Raw genomic sequence first — 11,781 nt, forward strand, 5'->3', positions numbered from 1 at the left:
TTTGCCTTGGACTCAGCGAGTTGAAGGACCAACTCGCCAAGTAGGAGCGGGATGAGGCGCGAGGTCTGAGCCTCTAACTCGGCGAGTCGGTCCCCGGACTCGGCGAGTAGGCCCTGTTTGGGCAAAAACCGTAACCCGGGTGTTTGCACCCTATTTAAGCATTCTAACTCGGCCTCCCTTGTCCCTAACACTTCCAGAGGAGCTGTAGAACGAAACCCTAGCCCCTTTTTGTCCTTGTGAGTGATTTTGGCCTTGTGAAGGAAGTTTGAAGCTCAAGAGAAGAAGAAGGAGGTGGAAGAGTGCAAGGAGGAGAAGTAGATCCGACATCTACCCTTCAAGAGGCTTCCATTCATGTAGAAAAGTCCCTACCTTGATCACTAGTTCATTAGATCCCCTCTTTGTCCCTAATTGGTGGGTTTCAAGCCCTAAAACACCAAACTCCATGTATTTTTGCTCTATGATCCGAAAGGACTTCAGATCTAGACCTTATGGACGTATTAGAAGTATAAAGTTTATGTGGTTGAAGTGATTGAGGTCCCCATTGAGTGTATGACCTCATTACGAGCTTGGTTTTGCCTTTTGGAGCTTATAGGGCCATGCATGCACGTAAAGTTTGCAACTTTGCGTGATAAGCATGCCCTAGGAACATAGATATATGGTTTGGAAGTGTTGCATGTCTCAGATTTGGTCTGTATGGGAAATTGTTCGAAGGGACTCGGCGAGTTCTATGAAGACGGCCTTAGACTCGGCGAGTTGGATGAACAACTCGGCGACTCCTATGAAGATTGCCTGGAACTCGACGAGCTGTTCTTCAAACTCGGCGAGTCATATGAACTATTACTGAATAAGAGGGGTTTAGGTATTGAAGGTCCAACCCTTTGTATCTGCACATGGAATTAGCAATTTAACGTGTAGCAATAGCCCAAGAGACCCAAATCCTCATAAAGGATGCTCTGGTGAGGAATTGGAAGCGAGTAGGAGATCTGCTCGTATGGACTCGACGAGTTGTTCTTGGACTCAGCGAGTCGGATCGCGAGCCGGTCCTATCGTCCCAAGTCGTGAGTTAAGGGTGAATCAGTGAGTGGGACGAGGGGCTTGTAGAGTAGGACCAGGTTAGTGGGAGAAGGGCTCGGCGAGTTGGTGCCATGACTCGGCGAGTCCAGTCAACTGGAAGTTGACTTTTACCAAGGAGTTGACCTTGGACCCGGGGTGGGCCAGTCATCTGACCTAAGGGTGTGAATGAGTGACCAATCTATGTTTATGATTTATAGCTGTAGGATTACCGATTCAACAGACAGACGCTTAGAAAGCAGAGTTTTAGCAGCTACTTTCGAGGTGAGTTACCTTCTAGTAGCAGTGGGTCTAAGGCCACAATGTCGGCCCACTAGTAGGAATTGTATGCTTAGATGATTGTCTCTGTGATATTCATCTAGGGTTGCTGCTACCTGTGTTATGTTTATGTGCTAGTATGATATGATGCTATGTGCTAGTGACAGTAGGGGAGATAGTCCCCAAATTACCAGTCGATAGGGCCGAAGGGGCAGTCATGCCCAACCATGCTAGATTGATTATGTGATACGTGTTATGTGGTAGTGGTAGGGGGTGAAATAGTCCCCAACATCCGGTCGAGAGGACCGAAGGGGAGACTAGCACCCAGATATGCTAGTTAGTATCCGGTCGAGAGGACCGAAGGGGAGACTAGCACCCAGATATGCTAGTCAGTATCCGGTCGAAAGGACCGAAGGGGTAGGTCGGGCACCCAGATATGCCTGACAATATATGTAGGTTATGTGGTTATTTGGTATGCGGTACGGTCGGGGAACTCACTAAGCTTCGTGCTTACGGTTTATAGTTTTGTTTTCAGGTACCTCTTCAGCGAAGGGGAAGGAGCTGGCTCGACAGCGGCATATCACACACACGCTCTCTGTTTTCCGCACTACGAGATATTCTAGGATTTTTACTCTGACATTATGGTTGTTTTTATGTTTTGGTTTCGGACACGAATTATGTTTATGAAATGATGATGTTTATTCACAAATGTTTCCAAAGTGTTGATTTAAAAATGAAATTTTTGGTTGTGAAAATTGGGTTGTTACAAATGAACTTTTGTAGCATCACGCTCGTGGGCCTCAAAGGCGGCTAACTCTTCCGGAGTAGCAACATCTTGGATGATCTTCTCAAGCTTTTCATCGATAACATACTCTTTTTCCTCGTAGCGAGTGATCATGCGAATATACCTCATCCACTCGTTGAAGTTTGAGCCATTAAATGTCACCTTTTGACATATGTTCATCAACGAGAATGACCCAGAAGCGTTGTTGTTGTTGTTGTTTGCAGACGTCTGAAAAAGAAAAGGACACAAAGTTTGATTAGAAATGAGTCCCTAATTAAACACCCAAATGAGAAATTAAGGGTAGGACCCAACAACATTATTTACAACTTAGAAAGGGATGCCGTACTCTAAAAGTAAATAATTTAAAGGTAAGTGAATGACGATTTACTAATTCTCACCATGAAAAAACGAAAAAGAAGATTTAAGTTTTAAATGTATTGAAAACTCCTAGATCTTTGAGATTCATTGAACTATTCAATGGCATGTTTAAATTTCGATATGCACTTCAAATTTGCGACTGGGATACCGAGGATCGGAAACAAGTTGTGAATAACCATGCGAATCAACATGGTACACTCAATGTCTCTATCACCTAATCAATGTGCCGGTAAATAACACATGCTCCATTGATCTATGAAAAACATCGAGTCACCCTTCGCCAATAATGTCAATCCCAAATTAGTGTGCCGGTTAACCACGCACGCTCCACTAACGTTTGACAAGGGTACAAAGTGTAAGTCCATGGAATAGCATCATTTTCACATTTTACCCTAAAGTAACTAAGATTGGGAATTTGTCAAACATGTAGTTACTTTGTATCTTACATTATACTTTTAATGAGGAGAGGATCGCCCTATCCTACCCTTTCGGCTAACGACCCTCCACCAGTCAAGCAAGTGGTGGGTGTGAGTGTACACCCATTAAGCGCCATTTTATAGGCAGCAACCTTATACCCACCTTATAGACCGGCTTCGTGAATGAGGCCTACTAATGGTAAGACTAGCATTTTAGTTATACATATATATATATATATATATATATATATATATATATATATATATATATATATATATATTCATTAAGCTTGTAACAATATAATAGTATAGGGTTGAATTCTAAACTTGTAAAACTCTAAGGCTTTGAATTTTAAATTCTTCAAAATTAAACTTTTAATCACAAAACTCAAATTTCAAAAATTGAGGACAAGTTTTGAACTTTTCAAAACCAGAGGGATCAAATAACAAATAATTCAAATTAAACAATTAATTTTATAATTATCTATATTTGGCCTAATCCAATTTTAGTCATTAGTTAATTACCAAATAATTTTAAATAATCCATATTTATCATATAAACAACCAATATTCAAAAGATTTGAAATTATCTATTGTTTTGGCAAGGATAATCATTTAATTAAGATAAAATTCAGATTTTAACTTCAAAAAACGATTTAGGCATCAAATCCAAGTCAAAACAACAACTAAATCCTGAAATACCCTCTTCCTGACGCACGAACTCGCCGAGTCAGCTCTGAACTCGCCGAGTAGGGGCCAACTCGCCGAGTCCAGATACTGACTCGCCGAGTTGAGTCGGGCAGAGGCAAAAAACTCGATTTTCAGCAAGCAAAACAGTTAAGCATCACATACAATTGAAACCAATAAAGGCTCTGATACCACTGATGGGTTTTAGTCATAAGAAAAATCCTATGTGCTCATACAAACCCTAGGGCTCTCTTGGAATGAAGTGTAGCCGATTTCCATAGCCTAGGGATCTTATTTATACTTGCAGGCTACTAAGGTTTCAGTATAAACCCTAATGGACAACTTAACCACCAAGCATCCCAAGGAACCTTTTGGAATAAGGCCTTGGATGAAAATATGATGGATCCCCATCATAAATTCGTACCCCTTAAGTCCATAAGGTTTCCTTCGCCCAAAACTTAACTATCATACATTTGACAATTTATACCCCTTTATTTAATTAACCTCTTTTAGTCACCAAATTAATTCCTAATTAATTTATGACCAATACTAATTAAATAAGTATGATTTCTCCTTTAATATATTATTCTTATAATATATTAATAAACCATAATATTCTCTCTTTCTCCATAAATTACCTTGTCAAGTTACTTTGGTGAAGGCAACCCAAAAGGACCATGCACAACCGGGTCAAGTACATACCAAATATAGTTACGGGCTTAGACACTATTCCAACAAGAATAACATACCTTGTTGTTGATTATGATCCTTGAAACCTTGTGAGCTTAGCAACCCAAGTGCAATGCCTCAAAATGCTTCACACAACACCAAATGCAAAGAAGTAAACTTTGAGAGAATCTTACATTTGCAAAATCAGCTCTAGCCCTCTTGTTTCTTAGTGTAGCCAATTTTGGGGAGAACACCTTTGTTTATATAGTGTGTTGCATTAGGTAAACCCTAATGTAACATGACTCTTCATTTCATGATCCATGGGTTAACTCCATGGAGTATCCTATGGTTGGAACCCAATTTGATAATCCATGGAGCCTCTTAGCCCACTATATGGAAGATTTACATAATCTAGCCATATATTTAATTAGTTATCTTTTGATCACTTAATTAATTCTAAATTAATTCTTGATCAAACTAATTAAATAATATTATTAATATATTAGAACTTATAATATATTAATAAACCATAGGTGTTATTTCTATCATTTTAGTGTATCCAATTGCATGGTGCCATGCAACCCAAATGGACCATGTCGGTTCGGGTCAAGTACATACCAGAAATAGTTATGGACTTAGACACCTTATCCAACAGTCTCCCACTTGGATAAGTCTAATAACTATAACTACAATACTTCAAGAACCGATCGAAAATCGTAGCTCTTTCAAGGTCTCTCGAAACTGAGAAGATGATGATACGCCATTGAAGATAAGTGATCATATAATCCTCTGTTCTAGATATCAGCCGGACAAATACATGGAACAATGTCTTACTTATTGTCCAACAGTTTGTTTCCCGATTTCCGATTTGTTTGACAAAGAACTTAATTGAACACATCAACTTAGTTCTGGCCGGGCCCGGTACATAGGTCAAAACAAAATCATCGAGGGGCCTAGATATCAGCTTCTAATCCAAGAAGGAACAGATAAACTTCAATTCATATGTTTGCTCTACTACTTATTGAATTATACACTAGGGCACGTTTTATAACATCAATTTACCAATGCGTTTTCGTACAATCACTGCATAACCATCACATATGCACAAATCATATCTCTAGGTTTGAAGACTTATATGATATTACCGTCTCACGATCACTCGAGATAAATTCCATGAAGTGATTCCAGAGAGCGTGGGTTGAGTCCAATGCTCAAAACTTATGAGCACTCATGAGTGTTGTAGCCATGTCCAACAACTTAGACCTCTGCAACCAATCATGACAGTCTTGATTCATACCTACTTTCGACATATGACTGAATGTGGAGGTTCGAGTAATATGATATACCAAACGTAATTATTCTGGAAGTCAAAATATGCAATAGAAATATAGTAAACGATTGACAAGAGATAGCAACACTATACTCATAAATAAAACACCTTTTATTCAGCATCTAATGTCAATTACACTTTACAAATTTCAAGTTTATCTAACTACTAAAACTAATATCATCCTTCAGCCCTATGCTCCGAGCATTCTGGAGATGCTTAACCTGAGTCAGTCCCTTAGCGAGGGGATCTGCTGGATTCTCATCCGATGATACCCTCTTTGCGACAAGGAGTCCTTCTTCTATTCGATGTCTGATGAAATGGTATTTTCTGTTGATGTTTCTGGATCTCCCGTGATCCCTTGGTTCCTTGGCTAATGCAATTGCACTTTCACTATCACAAAAAATTTCCATTGGCTGCTTAATGGCTGGTACAACTCTAAGGTCTCCAATGAAGTTCTTTAGACATATCGCCTCCTTTGCTGCCTCACTTGCTGCTATATACTCTAATTTGCAAGTTGAATCAGCCACTGTCTCTTGCTTGGAACTCTTCCAAGAAATTGCTCTTCCGTTTAAGGTAAAGACCCAGCCTCACTGAGAGCGGAAGTTATCCCTATCAGTTTGAAAGCTAGCATCACTATACCCTACAACTCTCAAGTCATCACTCCCACTAAGGGTAAGGACCCAGTCCTTAGTCCTCCGTAGGTACTTGAGGATATTCTTTACCGCAGTCCAGTGTGCCTTGCCAGGGTTCCCCTGATACTTGCTAACCATGCTCAAAGAAAAGGCTACATCAAGTCGAGTACACATCATAGCATACATGATCGATCCTACAGCCGAAGCATAAGGTATTCGACTCATTTCTGCTATCTCAACCTCAGTACTAGGGCTTTGTGTCTTACTCAATCTGGCGTTACTCTGGATGGGTAACTCTCCTTTCTTGGAGTCTTACATGCTAAATCTCTTCAACACCATATCCAAGTAGGTACTCTGACTAAGTCCAATTAGTCTTTTACTCCGGTCTCTCAAGATCCTTATCCCTAGAATATAGATAGCTTCTCCTAGGTCCTTCATAGAGAAACAATTCCCAAGCCAGGACTTAACTTCCTGCAGAGTGGGGATGTCATTTCCTATGAGTAGTATATCATCCACATACAATACCAAAAAGCTAACTATACTCCCATTACCCTTGACATATACACAAGATTCATCGTCACTCCTAGAATAGCCAAATTCTTTGACTTTCTCATCAAAGCAAAGATTCCATCTGCGAGGTGCTTGCTTTAATCCATAAATGGATTTCTCAAGCTTACACACTCTATTAGGGTACTCGGTGTTGACAAAACCCTCTGGCTGACTCATGTAAACATCCTCAGCCAACTTTCCATTAAGGAAAGCGGTTTTGACATCCATTTGCCATATTTCATAGTCATGAAATGCGGCTATGGCTAACAAAACCCTAATAGACTTAATCTTGGCCACCGGAGAAAAGGTCTCATCATAATCAACTCCCGGAGTTTGTGAGAAACCCTTTGCAACCAGTCGTGCCTTATAAGTGTGTACATTACCATCCATGTCGGTCTTCTTCTTGAAGATCCATTTGCACCCTACAGTCTTACGACCTGGTACATTCTCAACCAAGTTCCAAACTTGATTGTCATACATGGACTGTATTTCGCTGTCCATTGCCTCTTTCCACTTGGCTGACTCAGGGCCTGCCATGGCTTCCGCGTAACTGTTAGGTTCATCCAGACCTATCAGTGTCTCATCACTGATAAGTGTATCACCTTCCGCATTAATATGGAATCCATAGTAATGCTCAAGTGCATTCCTAACCCTTGTGGAACACCTCAGAGGTACAAACTTGTCAATTGACTCAATAGGAGTTTCCTCCTCAAGTTGAGTGCTAGGTAACCAAAGGATTGTTGTGGGTAGCCGATGAAAATACACCTCTCGCTTCGAGGTTCGAGCTTATCACGAGTCTCGCGTCTCACGAAAGCCTCGCAACCCCAAATCTTGATGTGGTCTATTTTGGGTACTTTACCAGTCCACATCTCATGAGGAGTTTTGGCAACTTTCTTTGTAGGGACCAGATTAAGAATATGGGCGGCAGTCTCTAAGGCATACCCCCAAAATAAGATTGGTAGCGAAGCTCGACTCATCATGGAATGAACCATATCCAACAAGGTTCGATTACGCCTCTCAGCTACACCATTCAACTGAGGTGTCCTGGGAGGTGTTAATTGTGAGACAATCCCACATTCCTTAAGATAGTCGAGGAACTCTGAACTAAGATACTCACCACCTCGATCGGAACGAAGCATCTTAATGTTCCTGTCCAATTGATTCTCGACTTCCTGTTTAAATTCTTTAAACCTTTCAAAAGTATCTGACTTATGCTTGATTAAGCAGGCATATCCATATCTACTGTAATCATCAGTAAAAGTCAAATAATAACGATTAGCATCCCTTGTGGCATGTTTGAAGGGTCCACACACATCTATGTGTACAAGATCCAACAAACCTTCACCCCTTTTAAAAGAACCTGTGAAGGGTGACTTTGTCATTTTCCCAAGTAAGCATGTTTCGCAACTATCATCTGAATTTAGGTCAAATGACTCCAAGACTCCATCCTTTGGAGTTGGCCTATGCGTTTCTTGCTTATATGTCCAAGACGACAATGCCATTAAGATGCTTTATCCAAGTTATGATAATTAGCAGAATCAATACACAATACATTATTTCCTAAGTTATCAACCACAGATACAGTTTCATACACATCATCACAAGGTAATGCTTTAAAATAAAGAGCATTATTAAAGAAAGCATTAATCGAACCAACTTCATTATCAAATGAAAAGGTGAAACCTTGTTTATACAATGCATGAAAGGAAATAATATTTCTTGCCATTTCTGGCGAATAACAACATTTATTCAAATCTAAACTAAACCCACTACTTAGCGATAAAGTATAAACTCCAATCTTGGTGACAGGTAAAGCTTTCCTATTTCCCATGATTAAATTTATTCTTCCACGCTCCACATTCTCACTTCTTCTTAGTCCCTGCAAATCAAAACATATATGAATACCACAACCGATATCAAGGACCCAAGAGTTAGAATGGGGTGAGTTATTAGATAGGATAGTGTAAATACCTGCATGGTTGGGTTTAACTTTCCCATCCTTCACATCTTGCTGGTACTTTGGGCAGTTCCGCTTCCAATGTGACTTTTCATGGCAATAGAAGCATTCAGCCTCTTTTGGTTCAGATGAAGGAGTGACGAAACCTTTCTTGGTTCCACTTGAAGAAGAGCCATCAAGGGTCCTAGCCTTGGTACCCTTCGAAGAGCACTTCCTCTTCTTCCCTCGACCTTTCCCGATTGCCAAAACCGGGGCGGAGTTTGGAGTAGGAGTGTTAACAACCGACTTACCTTTAAGACCTATTTCTACGGTCTTGAGGAGTCCCTGAAGTTTGTTGAGTGTGACCTCTTCCTTATTCATGTGATATGTCATGCGGAATTGATCATAACACGATGGTAAGGAGTGAAAAATGATATCTATTGCAAGCTCCTCAGGGAAGTTCACATTAAGCTTCAGCAATCGATCCAAATACCTTTGCATTTTCTACATGTGGCTCGTGATGGATTCTCCGTCCTTCATCATGGTTGTTATGATGGAGCAGATTATTTCATACCTCTCTTGTCGTGCACTTTGATGGTATCTTTCCATCAGATCTTGGTGCATTTCAAAAGGGTAGAAGTCCTCATAGGACTTTTGGAGGTCTACTGTCATTGTGGCCAACATGATGCACGCCACTTTGGTAGCATCCCTTTCATGTGCCCGGAAGTAAGCGATCTCTTGGGGAGTTGCAATGGTCTCATCAATCTCCTTAAGCTCCTTGTCGAGGACATATTCTTTGTCCTCGTAGCGGGTAATCATCCTGATGTTTCTGATCCATTCATTGAAGTTGGATCCATCAAAGGTGACTTTCCCACACAAGTTCATAAGGGTAAAGGAGCCATTAGGATTAGAGCCAGAAGCAGCATTGTTTGAAGACATCTGAAAGAAGAGAACAAGTTTAGTTTAGATATTTAAGAGAGTCCTTATTAAAACACCCAAATGTAATATTAAGGCTAGGATCCAATCACAATATATTATAACTTAGAAGAGGTATGCCGTAATCCAAGCTATAACATATTTGAAAGGTAGGTGAATGACGATTCACCAATTTCCACCATGAAAAACGAAATATTAAATATTAGGTTTTTTTTAATTGGTTCTTAGAAATTCCTAGATTCTTTTGAGATTTAATGAACTTTTCAAAGGCATGTTTCAATCTCGAGTGTGCCCTCCAAGTTTTGTGATTGGGATACCGAGGATCACAAAATGAGGTGTAAAGTAACCATGCAAATCACTTGGTACCCTTAAAGTTTATCACTCAATCGATGTGCCGGTAAACCACACACGCTCCACCGATACTCTGATAAACCTTAAGTCACCCTTTACCTACCTTGTTAAGTCCAAGTTAGCGTGTCGGTTAACCACACACGCTCCACCAACGACTAAAACAAAGTGTAAAGTGTAATTTCATGGATTAGCACGTTATTCACATTTTTCCTAAAGTAACTAAGATTGGGAATTTAATAAAAACATTTTGTTACTTTATAATATTCATCATACTTTTAATGAGAATTTATAAGTCCTTGTCCTACCCGTTCAACTAACGACTCTCCACCGATCAAGGAAGCGGTGGGTGAGAGTGGACACCCATTAAGTTGCCATTTTATAGGCAACAACCTTATACCCCCCCCCCCCCCCCCCCCTTATAGATCGGCTTCGTGAATGAGGCGTACTAGCGGTAAGATGACTTGATCTTATACATATATATATATATATATATATATATATATATATATATATATATATATATATATATATATATATATTAACTTATAATATTATAAAGTATAAGGGTTGAATTTTAACTTTTAAAATTGTAAGGGTTGGAACTAAAGTTTTAATCAAGACTTTACTTGTTCCAAAACTTGAGGGCACGTTTTGTAAACTTCCAAAACTTTTCATTTCTTGTAACTTATGAATTAATTGAGTAATAAAAATGAAGAAACTTCATTTTTTATAACTCTTGTGTTCTTTTAATGGCTTTAATAAAAGTGAGACTTTTGGTTTTCCATATCTTGAGGACAAGTTATGGACTCCATTAAAACACATTATGATCATGAATTAAACTACCAAGAAGGTTACAAACAATTCCTATGATCATCTAATCTTCATATGTTCAAGAACATGAATATGAACACTTTCAAGAATCAAAAAAAATACATTTAAAACTTGTGATTTTGGTAATTACCATTGTAAATGGATTAGCATAAACATTACACGATCTAAAACAAGTTTTAAAACACCAAAACTGTTTAGGGTAATGTTTCTAGTCCATTTCCAGCAACAAATGTCGAAATTCTGAAAACTACAGCCTCTAGTCGTCGAGTGCAAGAACAGACTCGATGAGTAGCTTGCATTTGTTCATGGAATCGTCGAGTCTTACCGTGGACTCGGTGAGTTCATACGAGCAGAAGACAAAAAATCGATTTTTTCAAGTAGTTTGCACAAAAATCAACAAACAAGCCTAGGCTCTGATACCACTAATGGGTTTTGAGCATTCTAACACTTCCTAAGTTTACATGCAACCCTAATAACCTTGGATCTATGTTTGTCTAATTATCATGCAAAGTTGAATTCCAAGGTTATATTCCTGTCCAGCATACATGGGGAACATTTTTATCTTGAATGAAAGATAGAATAACATACCTTGTTGTTGATTATGATCCTTGAAACCTTGTGAGCCTAGCACCCCAAGTGTGATGCCTCAAATGCTTCACACACCACCAAATGCAAAGAAGTAAACTTTGAGAGAATCTTACACTTGCAAAATCGACTCTAGCCCTCTTGTTTCTTAGTGTATCCGATTTTGGGGAGAACACCTTTGTTTATATAGTGTGTTGCATTAGGTAAACCCTAATGTCACATGACTCTTCATTTCATGATCCATGGGTTAACTCCATGGAGCATCCTATGGGTGGAACCCAACTTGATAATCCATGGAGCCTCTTAGCCCACTATATAAGATATGGAAGATTTACATAATCTACCCATATATTTAATTAGTTATCTTT

This window comes from Lactuca serriola, chromosome 7 (genome assembly GCF_051521515.1).
Source record: "Lactuca serriola cultivar US96UC23 chromosome 7, Lser_US96UC23_V15, whole genome shotgun sequence".
Taxonomy (NCBI): Eukaryota; Viridiplantae; Streptophyta; class Magnoliopsida; order Asterales; family Asteraceae; genus Lactuca; species Lactuca serriola.